Source organism: Myotis brandtii, unplaced genomic scaffold, assembly GCF_000412655.1.
Source record: "Myotis brandtii unplaced genomic scaffold, ASM41265v1 scaffold51, whole genome shotgun sequence".
Classification (NCBI taxonomy): Eukaryota; Metazoa; Chordata; class Mammalia; order Chiroptera; family Vespertilionidae; genus Myotis; species Myotis brandtii.
Window position 1 is genome coordinate 258,739 of NW_005369442.1, and position 20,306 is coordinate 279,044.

General features: G+C 39.4%; 1 protein-coding gene across 1 annotated transcript in view; it reads right to left on the bottom strand.

The window, feature by feature from the left end:
- SCFD2 (sec1 family domain containing 2) overlaps window positions 1–20,306 on the bottom strand; it is a 320,087-nt gene that overhangs the window by 166,881 nt on the left and 132,900 nt on the right. The window lies entirely within an intron of this gene.

Consider the following 20,306-nt stretch of genomic DNA (forward strand, 5'->3'; position numbering starts at 1 on the left):
ATCGACCCTGCCTTGAGTGTGACAGGGGGCAGTGCCCCAACCCCCCAATTGGCCCTACCCTGAGCGTGACTGAGGGTGGCATCACAACCTCCCGATCCGCCCTGCTCTGTGCATGATGGGGCGGCGCCCCAACTCCCCAATCGGCCCTGCTCTGAGCCCGACCAGGGGCTGCACTTAGGGATTGGGCCTGCCCTCTGCCACCTAGGAGCAGGCCTAAGCCAGCAGGTCGTTATCTCCCGAGGGGTCCCAGACTGCAAGAGGGCACAGGCCGGGCTCGGGACCCCCCTCCCCCCCCAGTGCACAAATTTTTGTGCACCAGGCCTCTAGTAATAATATAATGTTTAATAAAATATGACATGTACCTCTCCTCCCTAGCTATTGTCACAGCTGCAACTTTGCATTTTTATGTGTAGTTTTCTCCCATCAGACTGTAAGCCTCATGAGGAAAAGGGGTCATGGATGCTTGTGCTCACCAGAATCTAGCACAAGCCAGGCACAGAGTATATGTCTAATGTGTGTTTAAGGAATGATGAAAGGGAAGGGAAGAAGGAGGGAAGAAGTAACTATAGTTAGTTGGTAAGGTATTTACTACTGGTTAGATGAAAATGATGACTAGAATTCTAACCCACGCCAAGCCCAGGATAGTGGGAGCTTCCTCACCCATCTTCTTGGTTCCCTTTTTCTCTCTTCCTTCTCCCTGAGGCCTCACGCTACAGGAAACATGGAGCAAGACATACAGGACGGGGATGGAGCTCAGTCCTGCACATCTCAGCCTTCTAGCTGCTGTACTCATCTCCAACACGCTTTACTCATCCTGGACTCATCTTGCTTTTGGTCAATAAGGTCAATTCTCATACTTACATTTCAATAAGAGCTTCCTGGAGGCAAGATTGTAAACTAGAGTGGCTATAATGGCACTGTGGCAACCTTGCAGAACCAGAGTGTACACTGTGCGGATTTCACAGCAAAGCCACTGGACAGGAATCATACCAACTCACATGGGATCCAGGGGGTAACTATTCTGCTTTGGTCTGTGACTAGGAGCGGGAGGGGGATGATGGACTCTGAGGTTCAAGAAGCCAGGAGGAGTCAGCCAGAGGGAGATTCACAATATCAGGTCCTAAAGTCTTCAGAGCACTCAGCGAGCCCTTACTGCTTTCCAGACTAGAGCCACATCATCTTGCTTGTAAACACTGCCCTATGGCTTATTAAAACTCAAGTATTAATGTAACACGTGCTGACTGACATAACCTGTGATGACAAGACAAGAAAAGGTAGCCAAGTAACACAAGTGTAAAAGGGGCTTTTACAATTTTAATTAATAGATTTTATTTTTTAGAGAAGTTTTAGGTTTAGGTGAAAAACAAGCGGAAAATACAGAGTTTGTGTATTACACATGAAAAACAAGGCAACAAAAAGCGTACACCTAGGGATGAGGACAGTGGCGGGGTAAGGGCAGAGGGTGGGTGGGAACTAGGTGGAGGGGAGCTATGGGGGAAAAAAGGGGAACAACTGTAATAATCTGAACAATAAAGATTTATTAAAAAAAAAGAAAAACAAGCGGAAAATACAGAGTTTGTGTATTACACTCCTACACACACCCCATTTCTAAAGTGTCTTTTTAAAAATATAAATTTAACTGCCAGAAATAAAATACTCCAAAATTTGTCCCCTTTGTTTCATGTTAACTGGCAAATTTTTTATTTTAGATAAGAATCAATCTAATTAACTTATTTTAAATGACTTCATTTTTAGTTTATTTCAAAGTAGAAAAGTTAATAAATACTGATAAAAAAGAAAGAAAAAAGAAAGAAGAAGAGGGAGGAAGGGAGAAAAATTCAAACATAATCCTTTCACTCAAAAGTAACTACAAAATATATATATATATGGGAGCATATATTTCTGTACTTTTCCCTGTATACATATTTTTAATTTTAAAAACAAAACTGGGATGATATTCTGCATACTATTTTGGTTAAACAGATGATGGTCACCCATACAATGGAATATCCTGGCCTTCTCTGCACTTGATTAAATATTTTTCAATATCATTTTTAATGGTAATATAATATTCCATTTTATGAATAGCCATCATCGATTTAAACAATGCCTCCTAGCTCTGGGTATTCGATATTTATTTGTGAAACTGCAAGCTTCTATTTCCCCAAATTCATTCTCTTATACATCTTTAAGGAATGGCAATTTGTAGGGTGGGAGAACCAGGGCAGTGAGACACTAGACAATTTATTTTAATCTTTATACAAGATACTAGTGTTGGCAAGGCAGGAGAGAAGAGCAGCTCTTCCTATGACCCTTTTCAACTTTAAATGGATGTGCACAGTTCCAGGCCAGCAAAGTGATAAATAGGTTTTGGCAGCCCATTCTCCCTACCTTGAGTAGTATTACAGTGTGTCATTGGAGTGGGTCATTTAGAACAGGAAGCCAAGGACACTGTGTGGTGTTCTCCCAGGAAAAATTCACAGATATCTCATAGAAGGTTTTGGCAAGATACTCAGCGTGCACAGAGAGGCATAGAAAGTGGCTTTATTTTTAAGGCTCAGATTCAGCTGAAGGATCCGCTAGGGACTCCAAAGAAGGGAAAGCCTGGGCTTTGGTTAAAATAGCTGGCTTATTCTTGCTTTCACAGTGCACAAAAGCCTTACTGATTTCCCCAGCAGTCACTTGCTAATCTCACACCTTGTGATAAGTAACATACACACATCCTCATTAAGTCAGTGACTCTGAGGGGAAGGATATCCAGGAGACCGCATTTCTAATTCACACTGAGTCACTGTATTTTCATCTCTCATTGCAATTCTGTGTAGCTATCAGCCCAACACAGGCAAGGCGAAGAAGCTTCTTCAACAAAAGCAGCAATAAATCAAATTTCCTGCAAGATGTCCCAAATGCTATGCTTCAAAATCACAGTAGTCAGTATGTAATTTTACCTCCTAAGTGACATGGTTATTTTTAAAGATAGAACTCTGTGGTGTAAAAAAAAAAAAAAAAAAAAAAAAAAAAATACTACCTTGGTTTATCCATTTTATAGGTAACTTTTCTCCAAAATGGGAAAATCTTGCTGGTTAGTTATATTTTATTTTTCCTGGTAATAAAAGTATAGATGCTATTAGATGGTTGGATAGCTGGTGTAGATTGTTAGCAATTGTTTTCTCCCTGACACTTAAATACTTTTAATAACATTTTAGACATACTTGCTTTGTAACCTTCCTTTCCACTTTAACAATATAAATATACATCTTTCTGTGTCAGTCAGGATGGACTTTTTAATGGCTGTATAATTAACTATTTTTAATACTTTACAAAATCCTCACATAGTTTCACTTTGACAGTTAAATTAGTAGGATTGTTTTATGGGTCATGTGTTTAATGTTGACATCTGACTTGTTTCTAAAGAGAAAAACTTCTTAGAGTAGACATTAATTAAAATAAATAACCCAACCATTTATAGCTACAAATTTCTGCATAAACAAGGACTATGCACAATAAAAACAAAATAAAACCATTAAAATGTCTAAAAACTGTTTACTTTATTAGAGTTAGTTTTATAAGCTGTTTACATTTGAAATGAATTAAATTAGAATTTTTGAAATCTTATGTGTTGTTCAACATGTGTTACTTAAAACGGGGTAAAAACAAAAAGATCAGATGATTTGCACAAAGCAAAAACATTAAAGGCAAAAATTCAATTAAACTAAGAAAGATATTCACTAAGCTTTATTAATTTGAAATTAAATTAATTATGTAAAGCAAAAGCCAATGAATTCTCAAAAAGAAACTGGATTAGTATCCAAAATGATGAGAGAAGAAAAGGGTATAGATAAAAGTTTAAATTGCTTAAGAATTACACTTCATAAACAGAGGCATACAAAAGAAGCCCCAGACATAATATGTAAAGTGATTGATTTAAGGGGGTAAATTAAATTAATAAACCATCATTATCAAACGTGCCTATGCTGTGTATAAAACAGCACAGATCGCCCTAACCGGTTTTGGCTCAGTGGATAGAGCATCGGCCTGCAGACTGAAAGGTCCCAGGTTCGATTCCGGTCAAGGGCATGTACCTTGGTTTTGGGCACATCCCCAGTAGGGGGTGTGCAGGAGGCAGCTGATCGATGTTTCTAACTCTCATCCTTCTCCCTTCCTCTCAGTGAAAAATCAATAAAATATATTTTTTAAAAAACAAACAAAAAAAAAACAGCACAGATCCATGATTAAGGATTGACTGATTACTTCCTACTCTCCTGCTCACAGCACAGAGAAAAGATGATCTAGAAAGATGCTCAGACTGTATATCCTATATAATAAAAGGGTAATATGCAAATTGACCCTAACAACAGAATGACCAAAATGACCGCTGGACCAGTTACTATGAGGCACACTGACCACCTCTTGGTCCCTTTCCCCAGCCAGCAGGCTCCAATTGCCTGATGGCCACCTGCAGCAGGGGTGGGGCTGGTGAGCGGGCGGGAACAGCCGACCTCTCAGTCCCTTCCCCTGACCATCAGGCACTGATCACCCAATTGTGCCAGGCCTCTAGTGTTTACATAATGAAATGGCTGATTCCACTTTGGAACAATGGTAGGGTTTTTTTTTAATGTTTATAAATTATAATAAATCTCTTTTAAGATTCTAATAAAAACTGTAGATTCTCTCCCTGTTGAAATATGTATCTGTATTATTGCAGACACATGAGATTCTTCCATTAGGCTCTCTCCCTTCTTGCTTAGTAATGGAACACCCCAAATAATAACTGCATTTCTCAGTTGCTCTTTTACCTACATGTGGCCGCGACTAAGTTCTGGTCAATGAGACATAAGTCCAAGTGTCATGTTCAACCTCCAGGAAATTTTCTTAAAGGTAGGGATCATTGCCTTCTACTGGTCCCCCTCGACCCCAGCCCCTTTCATCTAGATTGCTGGACTGAATTCTGAAGCTGTCATTTGGACTAAGAAGAAAACCAGAGGCTCAGTAAAGCCAAACAACGACAGGGAAGAGCCTGGGCGCCTGACGACTATGGAACTGCCATACTTGTCCTGGATGGCTTATCTGTGGAGTTTGCATAGTTTTAGAGGGAAATGAACTTACGTTTTGTTAAGCCACAGTTTCTTGGTGTTCTCTCTCAGTTGAACCTACTATTGACTGATACAGGTATAAACACATATGAGTTTATATATAATTTGAGGGGTGGTTATGCAGGGATCCCAAATTAAGAATATCACTTTAGAAATATGTGTCACTTTAGTCATGGTCCCTGACTAACGATGGTCCAACTTAGAATTTTTTGACTTTAGAATGGTTCCAAAAAAAAGTAATACATCATAAGCAGAGGCATAAAAGGAAATTGTACTTCAGTAGAAATCCTACTTTAAATTTTGAATATTTTCTGGGCTAGCAATGTTTGATACAATAGTCTCTCATGCTGCTGAACAGTGGCAGCGAGCCACAGCTCCCACTCAGCCAGGTGACATGGGGTAAACAACCAATATTTGACAATATAGTATTAAATGCATTTTCAATTTATGAAATATTCAACTTCTGATGGATTTATCCAGATGTAACCTCATTGTAAGTGGAGGAGCATCTGTATAGGATACAATAATACCACTTAATGTTTGTACTCTGTAATTAGCAAATGTTTTCGTATCCTTATCTTTCTTAATATTCACAAACACCCTGTGAAGTGTATATTGTTTTTAATCCTATCAGTTTCTAGATTAAAAAACAAACATGAACCCCACAAAATTGATTCAAAAGCAAGAACAAACAAACACAAAAGGCTCAGGGTCTATCTCTTGCTCAAAGTTAATAACAGAGTGAAAGCCATTACCAAGGGAATGACTTCAAACCCCATGCCCTCATCACTGTTCCAATGACTGTAATGCATGGACAGGCACCCCCAACTTCTATTTTTTTTAAAATTCTTAAAAACATGTAAGGAGTCCTGGCTGAGTTGCTCAGGGTTAGAGCAGCAGCCCTCAGACCAAAGGGTCTCGGGTCCATACCCAGTCAAGGGCATGTACCTCGATTGCAGGTTTGGGGCCGTGTGCAGGAGGCAACCAATTAATGTCTCTCTTACATCGATGTCTCTCTCTCTCTCTCTCTCTCTCTCTTTCTCTCCCCCCCCCCCCCCACCTCCCCCCTTCTATTAATGAAAAAAAATATTCTTGGGTCAGGATAAAAAATTTTTTTAAAAATACATAAGGAAGTTAAATACATACAACTTAAGAGTAAGAGTTATGTTCTAAAAGGGGGATTCTATCCTTATATAACTAAAAAATTCAGACATTATAAATGTGTTAATTACATTAAAATGATTTCTGCTTTTTAAAGCACCAGATAGAAATGCAATTTGCATATGATTATTTAAAATATAAGGGGGAAAAAACCCAAAGCTTTGTTTCCTGTGTAATTCTTCACTAGCAACACAGCCTGCCTTTCTTCTGGTGACAGATCTATTCCTCAGTGGTGCATAATCCCAGCAGGTCAATCCAAGTGTGCACACAATAACTTTATAAATGGAGCTGGTGGGTGAATTGGTAGGACATGAGTCTAGGGACTCAAGTTCTTAAAGAAAACCTTTTGCACAGTAGAAGATCATCGTCTACACATCAGAAGAGGCCAAGGCAAGAGACAGGGGTGGAGAGGAAAAGAGAAAATCCAGCCAGCAATCCAGACCCTGGTTTTAGTCCTGACATGTCCAGGCTGCCCTGGCTTCCATAGTCTTTGATCAGACTTCTTCTCCTCCTAATAAAACCACCTTCTTCATGAGATTGGTCTGAGTTGGGTTTCTGTTACTTGCCATCTAAAGAATACTGACTCATGTAAACATTACACATAATAATGTAAATTAATTCCTAAGCTTTCATTCACTCCTGCACTCATTTAACATTTATTAGGCACCCACTATATGCCAGGTACTAGGCTAGGAGCTGGGAATACTGTAGTAAGCCAAACAGACATAGTGCCTTGACCTGATGAAGATGAGTAGTTTCAAGGACAAAATAAGCACAAATGAACTAACAAAAGAACAATTTTAATATTGAAAATGAGGACTTTCTGATGGCAATTTAGTGGTGCTACCTCTGATGACCTTAACCTTCTCAAAATTTTTGTAACAAAAATGTTGAGCCACCCTTTCTGGCAAAGGATTTTATAGGGGGCCATCTCGCTATCAACATGCCATGATTCTGTGAACTTCTTTCAGCATTTAAAATACTAGAGTGATATTTTCATCCATAATTTTAGAGCCCCCTCACTCACTATATCACTGTACCTTCAATGGCATCTTTCTAGCATTTTGTGTCTCTTATTTAATTTTTTCCTTTTCTTTAACAAATGAACACCCAGGTGATCAACTTAAGGATAGTATCTAATTGAGCCTAACTATTTTTAGTGCTCCTAATCATTTCCAATTTATCTCAATGAAAGTTCATTTATTGATTTTTCCCCCATTCATTCAACAAATACATGTTGAGAGCCTATTATGTCATACTCTTTTAGGGGTCAGGAATAAAGCAGGGATCAAAAGAGACAAAATTCCTACTTCTCAAAGATTTTACATTCTATTAAATTTTAGTAGCAATATTACTAACAGCAAAAATTTCATTTTTTCCATTGCTCATTAATTACCCCCCAGTTTTATTGAGAAATAATGGACATCATCACTGTATATGTTGAAGGTGTACCGCATGACAGTTTGATTTACATGTACTGTGAAATGATGACAACAATGGGTTTAGCTAACCTCCATCATCTCATATAGATATAATAAACAGAAAAGAAAATTTTCCTTAAAGTAGGATACACTTGTGTATCCACTACAGACATGACAGAAATAGATATTATTTTTCTCTCTGGAAATATACAAAGCTTTGAAACTTGTTCACTTTCTATTGCCTGGGAAGTATTAACCCACCCACCGTATTCACCGACCCTTTGCTCCTTCAGATTACCACTTGTTCCAATCAATGGCACATGCAGCACTTTCTGAGCAGCACTTCAAAACATACTAAGCAGTGAAAAATTGGGTCTCTGAATGGTTTGCCTCAAAGCAAGAAAACTTCTATTGGGACGGTATCCACAAATTACCTGAAAGATGGGGAAAATGTGTAGCTAGCGATGGACATTACTTTGAATAAAGCACTTTTGATGTTTCTCTTGAAATTGTCGTGTTTTCTTTGATTACAAAATCCGCAGTATTAACCGGTACACCTAATAAAGCTAATTTTATAGATCCAATAAGGTTGATCGGGTCCCTATAATTTACCTGAGCCACTGGTGGCTCCCAGCAGTAAATACCATCCGAATGAGGCTAACATACCAAGCATTCCAAACACTGCTCACCCTGTGAACACTGCATTGGGCTTGTCTCTCTGAAAATGAGATCAAGATGCTGAAAAAAAAGGCAGACGACATTATTTTTCCTGCCATAAGATTTGCAGGCATGAGTGGGCAAAATGACATATATGCACTGGGATTGTTTACAAAAAAAATAAAGGAAAGCAGTTTTATAGCAAAAGGTATAATTTCTTAATGGCATTTAATGGAACTGGAGCCTAGAAAAGGTTGTTCTCCCCAGTCTTAATTTCCATGCATTACAAGAAAGAGCCCCTTTCACAGTCACAGCTTTTCACTTGGACATCTGGGCTGGGTACTCCACCCCCTTTTAATCTTTTTCAAAGAAGCCTTTTATACCCAAAAAACATTCACTTATTTTCTTTTGGCTAAAAAAAAAAAAAATCCAATCTTATAAAGTAGGTGTTCTTTACAGCATCGAGGTTGATGAAAACCATACCCTTGAACAGGAAGTTCAAAGACAGAATGGCAGACAAGAGCAGACCCATCTGCAATGGAAACATGTTACCATCCTTCCAGGGCCAAAACCACTGACAAGAGCCACCATTATTTACGAAGAGCCTCTGCTCCCGGCTCTGGTCAGACTCGCTCCTAAGCTGCAGCTGGGCTGAGCGAGCCGCTGATATCTGGCTGGCGTGGAGTCCTCATAACTGTCAGGAGCAGACGTGCTAGTGAAATATTAAGAGGAAAATGAGGTGGATGGACCAATCAGTGGGAAAAGGAGTAATTTAAAAAACTGTGAGGAAAAAAAAGGACCTGCTAACTCTAGGCATTTAACTATAATTCTCCATCAAACTTGATGAACCTTTCAATGGTGCCCAAGAAGGGCTCCTCCACAGCATTTCTCTGCACTGGCCCAGAGCAGGGTGCTGGCACATTTGGGTTTATCCAATGGGGCTTCATTTCCAGATTTGCCTTTTTTAAAAAAGATTTTTAATTTATTTTCAGAGAAAGAGAAAGGGACAAGGAGAGAAACATCGATGTGAAAGTGATACAAGAGTGAGATGTCAATTGGCTGCCTCCCAGGGATGGAGCCTGCAACCCCTGGCATGTGCCTGACCGGAAATCAAACCTGCACCCAACCAACTGAGCCACATTGGTTAGGGCCCGATTTGCGCCCCCCCCCCCCTTTTTTTTGAGAACAAATTATTTCTTCATTCAGCAGCAGAGAAGAACCTGGAGACAATGGGCTTAGTATTCACCCTAATATAAATGCACTAGGAGAGATTTTGTATCACGCTCAAACTTTGCCATCACAAAGTTTCAGAATACAATTCAGCTATAAGATGTATATCGTTCTAGCATCTGATAGCATCATCACCGAGCTAACACTGTATTTTCTTAAATTATTTCTTCATTCAGCAGCAGAGAAGAACCTGGAGACAATGGGCTTAGTATTCACCCTAATATAAATGCACTAGGAGAGATTTTGTATCACGCTCAAACTTTGCCATCACAAAGTTTCAGAATACAATTCAGCTATAAGATGTATATCGTTCTAGCATCTGATAGCATCATCACCGAGCTAACACTGTATTTTCTTCTTATAAGGTGGAATTTCCTCTGTTCTTCTAAGGAAATACAGCATTGAGGAGTACATATATGTATGTAATTGGCCTCAATGTGATCACATTTAAGATCTCACAGTATGACTATAAAAATAACAACATAAAAATAGAAGTTTTTGCCTTAGCAGGTTGGCTCAGTGGATAGAGCATCGGCCTGAGGACTGAAGGATCCAGTCAAGGGCACATGCTCAGGTTGCGTGCTCAGTCCCCAGTGTGGGGTGTGCAGGAGGCAGCCAATCAATTATTCTCTATCATTATTGATGTTTCTAGCTCTCTCTCCCTCTCCCTTCCTCTCTGAAATCATAAAAATATATTTTTTTAAAAATAGAAGTTTTCCACATGTAGTTATTTCAATATTCAATCAGTGCTTTCAAAACTTTATATGATCCTTTAAATGATCAACTGTGTTTAATAGGTCAAATTTCAGTTTTAAGATCTAATGTTCACTCCTCCCTCTCTCATATACTAGTTTTCTGGACAAATTGTGGCAAATTCCAGTAATATTTATATCCTAGTTTGACAAATGCACAATCATCTCTATGGTATTAAAAGTTTGTCTAGCCCTAACGGGTTTGGCTCAGTGGGTAGAATGGCAGCCTGTGGACCAAAGGGTCCCGGGTTTGTTTCCAGTCAAGGCTCCTCCTCTGGTTGGGGCTCGCATAGGAGGCAACCCATCGATGTGTTTCCCTCACATCACTGCTTCTCTTTGTCTTTCCCTATCTCTTCCACTCTCCCTAAAAATCAATGGAAAAATATCCTCGGGTGAGGATTAACAAACAAACAGAAAAAGCTTGTCTATCTTTCCTGAACTCATAAACACTTATTTCTCAAAAGTTATCTAGTCCAAGCGTCCCATATCAGGAATGAGGCATAGAACAATGAAGTAACTTGCACAAGGTCACCTAACTAGCTGTTACTAGTTTACTGGATTTTACACCTAAAATATGTACCAGTTTTCTTTGTGATTACTTGAAGTCTTCCTTTTCAGACCAAAATTCTACATGACAGCTAGCATATGACAGGTTCTGCCAGGTGATCATCTTTAAGCTCTAGCAGGCTTAGGAACAGCATGAGGTCAAGATCATCACCACTAGAATCATCAAAGACACTGTTAATTTTTGTAAACCCTTTGCATGGTTAATAGGAACTAGTTATTGGTTTAATTACGGGAGCTCTTTTTGGAGCACCATTTGTCTTATACTATAGGATAGACCAATTGCCTTATTAGTTTTATTTTACAAGCAAGGAACTGAGGCTCAGAGAAGTTAAATACTTGCATGGGATCACAGAACAGTAAGTGGTGGAATGAAATTTTACAATCAGGTCTTCCTATGTCCCAAACTCATAGTCTTTCTACTATACTGAATTGCCTTTAGTCTCAATGCAGTTTTTTTTTTTTTTTGGTAGCAAATAATTCAAATTACTAAAGTATTTATAAATCAGAAATCTATTTTAATTTTAGAAATAAAAAGAGGATGGCCATAATTAATTAATGAACAATTTGTGGCAAAATTCAATTTTAAAGGTTTTACTTTGACAGAGACAACTGATAATTAAATTGTTTTTATTTGGATGTAAAAATATTCCCAAGGTTTCAATTTTCTATTTTATGCATTATGTGGTCTCCAAACAATAGGGTCTAAAGTACTAGTAGAAGTCCTACTTTCCATTGAAAATCAAGTAGCATTTCTTTGGGCACTTAACTCTATGAGCTGGTAATGCTCTAATGGTTCATATATATAATTTCACTTAATTATGATATTACTATATGGCAGATGGTATTACTAGCCCCACATATAGATAAGAATCCTAAGGTACAGAGAGCTAATAACTTGCCCAATGTCACACAGCTAGTGCACAGTGGAATCAGAATATGGACCCATGTAATCTGATCCCAGTATCCACGGTCCTGTCCACAATGCTGTATTGCCTAATACAGTGGTCGGCAAACTGCGGCTCGTGAGCCACATGCGGCTCTTTGGCCCCTTGAGTGTGGCCACAAAGTTTCAATTGCACTGTACGTGCGCGCCCACCCGTGGTATTTTGTGGAAGAGCCACACTCAAGGGGCTGCAGGCCACTGGCCTAATATAATGAAACAATCATCAAGTGGCTACAACCCATTTTTTTAAATTCACACTTATGAGTTAAGATAGAAAGCAGAATGAGGTGTGAATCAAACAAGAACACTCATTGTGTTATCTTGGGTCTGACATGAGCTTTTCATGGGACATCCTGTAATGTGGGCAGGATGCCCAGGCAGAGGGAGCTAGGTAGCTACAGTGCTGAGAATTTGTTGACCTCTTATGGCTACTCTCTTCAATCTATTCCGCTTTCACCAGGAGGGGTCTGAAAGTGCTGGAAACATAGTGGGAGAGAAGAGACTGTTCACTGTATGCGCTTATCCAAGCACCTAGACCAGGGATGGGCAAACTTTTTGACTCGAGGGCCACAATGGGTTTTTAAACTGGACCGGAGGGCCGGAACAAAAGCATGGATGGAGTGTTTGTGTGAACTAATATAAATTCAAAGTAATCATCATTACATAAAAGGGTATGGTCTTTTTTTTTTAGTTTTATTCATTTCAAACAGGCAGGATCCGGCCGGCGGGCCGTAGTTTGCCCACGGCTGATCTAGAGGATTTTCTTAAACAACAAGAAGAGTCCAAACTGAAGAGTATTCAAAGCACTCAATAATTAACATTAAATGGTTCCTGGAAAATGATATGCTTTAGGCTCTTACTAAATGCTTCCCTTCCCTTGACATTGTGCTTTGTTACCTAGACTTACTATCCAATTCAAATCTTCAACCAAGAGCATGAGACAGTCACTCTCTCCACTACAAATCACCACTGAACTATGCCCCTAGGAATGACTGATGGCTAGATGGCATATACAGACACATATATTAGAAGATATATATTTGTTTGGATATATACATGAAGGAATTCCTTTTTTCACTGAGGAATACAATTAGGTATTCCTGTTGTATGGCACAGACAGATGGCAGGATTAATATATTTGTTTAAAGGTAATGCCAGTAAAAACCTTGCCTTTGTAGAAGGGAACCACCACACAGAACCAAGTGCGCTAATAATGAAAAGGCCCCCTTCTGCTCTACTGCAAGTGGCAACTGCTTCGTAGCCTAAGTATGCTGAGTTTTCATCTCATGTTTACATTTTTTAAGAAGGATAGCCATTTGTAATTACCAGGTTCACTCTGTGTTTAGGGGTAAAACAAACATTTTGTAAACTATGGATTAACAATATCCTCCCAATCTGCACTCAGGAATCTAAGACCTTCTGGTTCCTAAGGACTTACAGAAGATACAGGGTAAGACTATCTATGTGGTATTGTAGGATTTTTCTGACATTGTTATAATAAGTTATAGCTGTGTCTTTTTTTTTCAAAAAAAAGTATTAAGTTATGGTCTGCAATAGAAATATTGTAAACTTTATACTCAAAGTTTTAAGTCAAAATATCATATGTAGAAACAGGATTCGTAAAATGCCTGATTATTTCAACTTCCACCTACTCCTTCAAATGGCCCAGTTTAACAGAAGGGAATAAGAAGGTAGGGCAACTTGAGAAGTCTTTCTCCCTCTATTCCATAAAAAAAGGAAGGAAACCATTCATAGTACTCGCAGTACAAAAGACAGGAGGGTTGTGGGAAGCTTTCATTTAACCTCTGAGAACTATTTGTATGCAATTAGGAGATATGTCAACAATTGGTTTTCAAAGCCTCAAAATAAACAAACTGCTGGGGTGTTCTGGCAATGATATTTTAATATAAGTAGCCCTTTAGGGAATAGCAATGTTAATCTGGTACAGCCAACCACCCTAGAAAGGCAAGCAAACACACAACGCAAAACTGCCATAGTTCATAAAATGCAAAACATCATCAAGTGTAAAATACATCCCAAAGATGTTAAAATTGGGGTGGGGGATGGAAATGTGCAGCTTAGAAAAGTTAATACAATCAAAGTATGTGATAGTTCCAGCCGTGGGGGTTAGCCACTACATTATTTCAGTTAGTTTTTGCAAACTATAGTCTACCTCCTAATCCCTGTAAATGCAACACAGGGTTAAATTTACACTTGACTGCACTTGAAGTAGAATTTCAGGCAATTATCTCAGTGTGTGGGTTGAGGAAGTCTAGGTGATTTCTGTATAATCTATCCTCCACATCCTGGGAGGGATATTTGCTGTCATAAACACCTTTTTAGTAAGACCTCCAGGAGAACATCACAACCCTGGATGATTATTATATTTTCATACTAAGATGATTCTTAATTTAATTGATTTTCTATAGGTTTTCTGTGCAGTTTTTTAAAAGGTGAGACATAGTTCACATACCATAAAATTCACCATTTTAAAGGATTCAATTCAGTGAATTTTAGTACAGTCACAAGGTTTTACAACTGCCAAATGTTCTAATTCTAGAACATTTTCATCATCCTATCAAAAAACCCAGACTCATAAGCAGCCATCACCTATCTTCTCTCCTCTCGAACCCCTGGCAACCACTAATCTAATTTTTATCTTTATAGATTTGCCTATTTTGGATATTTCATATAACTGGAATAATACAATATGTGGCCTTTTGTGTCTGACTTATTTCATAAGGACAATGTTTTCAAGGTTTACCTAGGTCTAGGTTATAGCATGCGTCAGTATTTCTATTTTTATGACTGAATACTATTCTATTGCATGGATAGACTGCACTTTGTTAAACCACTCATCAGCTGATGAACATTTAGGTTTTTTACTTTGGGGCTATTGTGAAAAATACTACTAAAACCTTCACATACAGCCCTAGCTGGTTTTCTCAGTGGTTAGAGTATCTGTCCCCAACTGAAGGGTCTTGGGTTTGATTCTGATCAAGGGCACATAACTCGGTTGCAGGCTCAATCCCCAGTGTCATTCGGGGTGTGTGCAAGAGGCAACCAATCATTGTGTCTCTCTCACATTAATATTTCTCTCTCTCTGTCTCTCCCCCTCCCTTCCACTCTCTCTAAAAATCAATGGAAAAAATACCCTCTGGTGAGGTTAACAAAAAACAAACAAAAAAACCCACATTCACATACAAGTTTTTGTATAAACATACATCCTTAATCTCTTCTTGGATGTAAGAGTGGAATTGCTGGTTCAGAGGGTAACTTTATGTTTAACTTTCTGAGGAATCACCAAATATTTTCCAAACTGGTTGAACCATTTTACATTCCCACCAGCAGTGTATGAAGGTTCCAATTTCTCCACAATGTCACCAACATTTGTTATTGTACTTTTTAAAAAATATAGTCATTCTCATGGGTATGAAGTGGTATCTCGTGGTTTTGATTTGCATTTCCCTAATGACTAATAAAGCTGAGAATATTTTCATATATTTAGTGGTCATTTTCTTGGCAGAAATGTCTATTCAAGTCCTCTGCCCATTTTTCAACTGGGTTATTTGTCTTTTTATTAATGAGTTGTAAGAGTTCTTTATATATCCTGAATACTAAACTATTACCAAATACACAATTTTCAAATATTCTCTCTAATTCTGTGAATTCTTTTTAATTTCTGATAGTACCCTTTAGGGGAAAAAGTTTTTAATTTTGATGAAGTTCATTGTGCTGGATATATGAAATTAGGAGATATGTCAACAACCATGTTTCTGGTTTGTCTCTCTGCTTAATTCTATATTTATAAAAGAAATAATATCTATGAAGTAGACAAATTAAAAGTTGCATAGTCAGAATATACCAAACTCATTTTGTCATAAAACATCTATAATGCAATAATTGTTTTCCTATACAAGTCAGGGAAAAATTGTTTGACAAGATATCAAAATGAATCTGAGCAGTTTTTGACAATGGATAGAACGGAGGTCTATCTCTAGATGGCCCATCTGCTTGGAGAATTTCTGTATTTTTACATGTTTTGGAATCTACATCTGGACTAAATGCTAATATCATTAATTCAAAGAGCATCTTTGCTTGCCAACATTTCTAAAGATGAGAAGTTATACAAACATATTTCCCCTGTAACATTTCAAAACATGCTCAACCATTAAAAGAAAATTAACTTTAAAGACATCTGTGCCACTGTATATGATGTATTTGCTTCTTCTGCAGAGAGCGGCAATGGCCAGAACTCCCCGTTAGTAATAATACAAGATGCTATGGTGACTTCTAAGCACTGTCTAGCTTTGCAATGGAAAACAAGCTGGAGAAGCTTTGAAGGTCTGACAGAAACTGCAACGTCTGGGTGGCAAGTGGGATTGCACTAGGCCCAAGGGACATTGCGAAACCCTCTTCCCCGCCATCTGTTGCTTTGTATCTGAAATTCTACTGGAAGCCAGTCAAAAAGAGGATAACAAGTGAAAACTATTTTGGCAACAAAACAAAAAATAAGAAACCCAAAACAAACATCTTCCCACAAACAGTTAGATTTTCGGTTGGATTCTAAGCATACGTGGCAATAATTTCAGAAAATGCACATGCTACACTCACTGAAAATGCAGACAGAGATTGAATGAAGAATGGAAGGGAAGCAGGAGGGGACACCTCTTCAGAAAGCAACTTGTCTGTTTAGTTGTGTTTCCTTATAAGACAGACTCTCCTTGGACTAGACTTTGAGTGATGTATACAACACAATATATAGATGATGTACTATAAATTTGAAACTTATCTAATGTTATTAACCAATGTTTTCCCAATACATTTAATTTTTTTAAAAAGACAATCTTCTTGAGGGCAGAGACCAATTTTTCTTCACTGTGTATTCCTAAAATTTTAGTGCTAGCTAAATAACTATGTTAAGAGAGGGTATAGGAAAGAATGATAAGATATGAATAAGAAAGAAATGACCTTAAATGAAACTATTTATAGGATGTGCTCTAGGATGAGGAAAGAATACTGACCATGTTATTCCTGAATGAGGTCTTTCATAACCATTCACTTATTCAGCAAATATTTGTGGAGAACCTACTATGGGTACTGTCCTAGGTGCTGTGGATACAGCTATGAATAAAACTAGAGGCCCGGTGCATAAAATCATGCACAGGTGGGGTCTGGCCAGCCCAGCCCAATTGAGGCTGATCAGGGCCAGGTCAGCCAGGCAGGAGGGGATGCAGGAGGTTGGCCAGCAGGTCCTGCGGGTGGGGTCCGGCCAGGGGGAGGGGCTTCAGGAGGTTGGCCAGCCAGCTCCGCCCCCAATTGGGCCAGTTGGTTGGCGGCAGTGCACGGCATAGCGACCAGTCATTCCAGTCATTCTGGTCGCTTGGCTTTTATATATATAGATGGACCAAAACTCTGCCCTCATGGAACTTATAATTAAAAGCTACATATGGAGCACTGAAGTGTGCCACGCTTGTTTTGAGAGCTTCATGTGAATTATCTCCTTTGAATTGAGGCACTATTATCATTCCCAATTCACAGATGAGACAATTGAGGTTTAGGTTAAGGGACTTGCCTAGGTCCAGGAATCAGGGACTCAAGCACAGGGCTTCCTAGCCACTGAACTGCTAACCTTCATAGCTGCACATTTATCACAGATTTGTCACAGGCCTCTAAGGCCACAATCTTATAGCTGATGCGTCAAGTTGTTTAATGCTGCACGGCAATTATACAAGTGAGTGTTATACCATCTTGTTCTACAATATACCATTATAGCCATCTACAGAGAGAGAAAGCCTGAGATTTGTAACGTTGAAATCCATGGACTCCAAAAAGGAAGCTGTGTGTCTCTCATGGTTGTTGAGAGGAGAGAGGAGTGAGTTAGGGGATACAAAGTTTAAAGAGATGTTCACATGAGAGGGAATAATGCTATGACTTTTTCTAACAAGGAAGAGTGCTACCTCCCATGGGAAATAAAGAGCTGACTCTTAGCACCTGGGAAAAGAGGAAAACAGGTAAAAGAAGAAATCTGGAAAACTCTGCCCTATGACGGTATGTATGTCCTAAAGTGATTGAGAATAGAATACAAAACAGAAAACACCACTAGAGAATATATTATCTCTGATGGTCTTTCAGTAATTCAGACTCTGGAAAATACATGATGTTAACACAATCCTCCTGGGAGAGCAACATAAATCTGATTGCTAAATAAAAGTTACTTCTGACTTATTGTTCCATAAAATGTCAGTCTAGTACAACATTCAACAGTTCAAATTTAGAAAACCTAACGTCCCTCCTGAGTCCCGTGGCTACAACTTTCATAAAAACTGCTTAGGTGCCCTGTGATAAAATACAGGCACACTTGGGGGCTTCTGGGAGAAAAGATGCGCTCTGATGCATATGGCCGTAGAGTCTGGTCCTTTCTAATCCAGCTTAGCACTATCACATCTTCACTCTAAAGGCACAGTAGGTCATGCTCTTTTCCCAATTATTATAACTTACTGCTTTTCTCTTTAAAGTAATTATTTTCGTCTATATTCTGCTGGGTTAAGGAAACTCACAGAAGATGCAATGATTCAATAATTAAAGAAATAGAAATCATACAGAGTCAAAATCAACATTACGGCCAGTTTTTAGGAGGTTATGACATAAAAAGGAGACATTAAAATTACATCAGACTATTATATATGCAAGGTAATCCCAGTGAATCAAAGCTTAATCAGAGATTGCCACAGAGGCCATGTGTAGATTGTAGCCCATATCTGTGCTTCATTTCATTCAACAAATATTTACCGAGTACAAGATGCCAGGATCTGTGCTACAAGCATTTATGCAAAGGCAGAAGAGCACAGTCCTAGACTTTGCTGAATTTACATTATGATTTGTCTGATAAAACACATAATATAATACATAATCAAAAGCCCTTATGTTTTCTCAACATCTTAAAAAAGGAAATGATCTTACAGTGCTAGTGGGAATGTAAATGGTCCGGCTACTCTGGAAAATAGTTGGGCAATTTCTTTTCTTTCTTTCTTTTTTGTTAATCCTTGCCTGAGGATATTTTTCCATTTATTTTTTTTTTTAGAGAGAGTGAAAGAGAGAGGGAAAAACAGAGAGAAGCATTGATGTGAGAGAAACACATTGGTTGGTTGCCTCCTGCATGTGCCCCCGACCAGGGCCTGGGTCCGGGAGAAGACTGCAATCAAGGTATGTGCCCGTGACTGGAATCAAACCTGGGACCATTTGGTCCTCAGGCCAATGCTCTATCTACTGAGCCAAACTGGCTAGGGCTGGGCAATTTCTTTAAAATCCAAATTTACACTTACTATACAATTCAGCAATTGTACTCTTAGGTACTTGTCCTAGAGAAATGAACATTTATATCTATACAAAAAAGCTGTACATGATTGCTTATAGCAGTTTTATTAATAACTAGGGGCCCAGTGCATGAATTCGTACACCTTGAAAGGAACTGTGGGCTGCGAGGCTGTGGAGGGCTCAGGGGCGGGTCTTGGCCCATCCTCCGAGCCCCTGCCTGGCCCCTCCCGCCACAGCCCCCTGACCCTGTCTGCAGGCAACCCCGCTCTCGCCGCCACCACTCCCACACGCTGACAGCGCTGACCCCGCTCGCACCCACTGAAGATGCAGAGTGATTGGGGCTGGGCAGGTACGAGCGGGGCTGGTGCCATCAGTGGGTGCGGGCGGCAGCTGCTGGCCCCGATCGCCCCTCAGGAGCAGAGGGAGGTGGAGAAGCCCTCAAGGGTGATCAGGACCGGCACCCGCTGCTCGCACCTGCTGATGGCACCAAGTAGTGGGTGCAAGCGGCGGCTCCAGCATTGGCAGTGGGTGCGAGCAGGGCCGTCACTGGCAACAGAAGGAAGCACTGGGCAGGACCATGGCATGCGGGAGCAAAGAACTTTCAGTAACCACCAGAGGCTCGCCCCAATGACAGCAATCAGTGCCCCACCTTGGTCTGGCACCCCCGCTCACCTGCTCCATCATCCCGCCGTGGCTGACGCCTGCCATGTTTTGCACACACCCCCTGGTGGTCAGCGCACATCATGGTGACTGGTTGTTCGGTTCCGGTTGTTCCGCTCTTTTGGTCTATTCGCATATTAGCCTTTTATTATATAGGACTGCCAAAAATTGGAAACCACCCACATGTCCATCAGGTGAATAGTTAAACTGTGAAACACATAAGCCAAGGAATATTGCTCAGCAATAAAAAGGAATGAACTATTACAACAACTTAGATGTCATGGCCATCTGAGTGAAAAAAGCCACTCTTATAAGGTTACTTACTTATGATTCCACTTAGATAACATCCTTAAAATGAAATGATGACATTATAGAGGTGGAAACAGGTAATGGTTGATATCAGGTAGGATGATAAAAGTAAAAATTCAGTATGTCAGAGGACAAATGCTATAGAGAAAAAAAATAAAGATTAAAATATAAAGCAGAAGGCCTGTTTTGAGAAGGG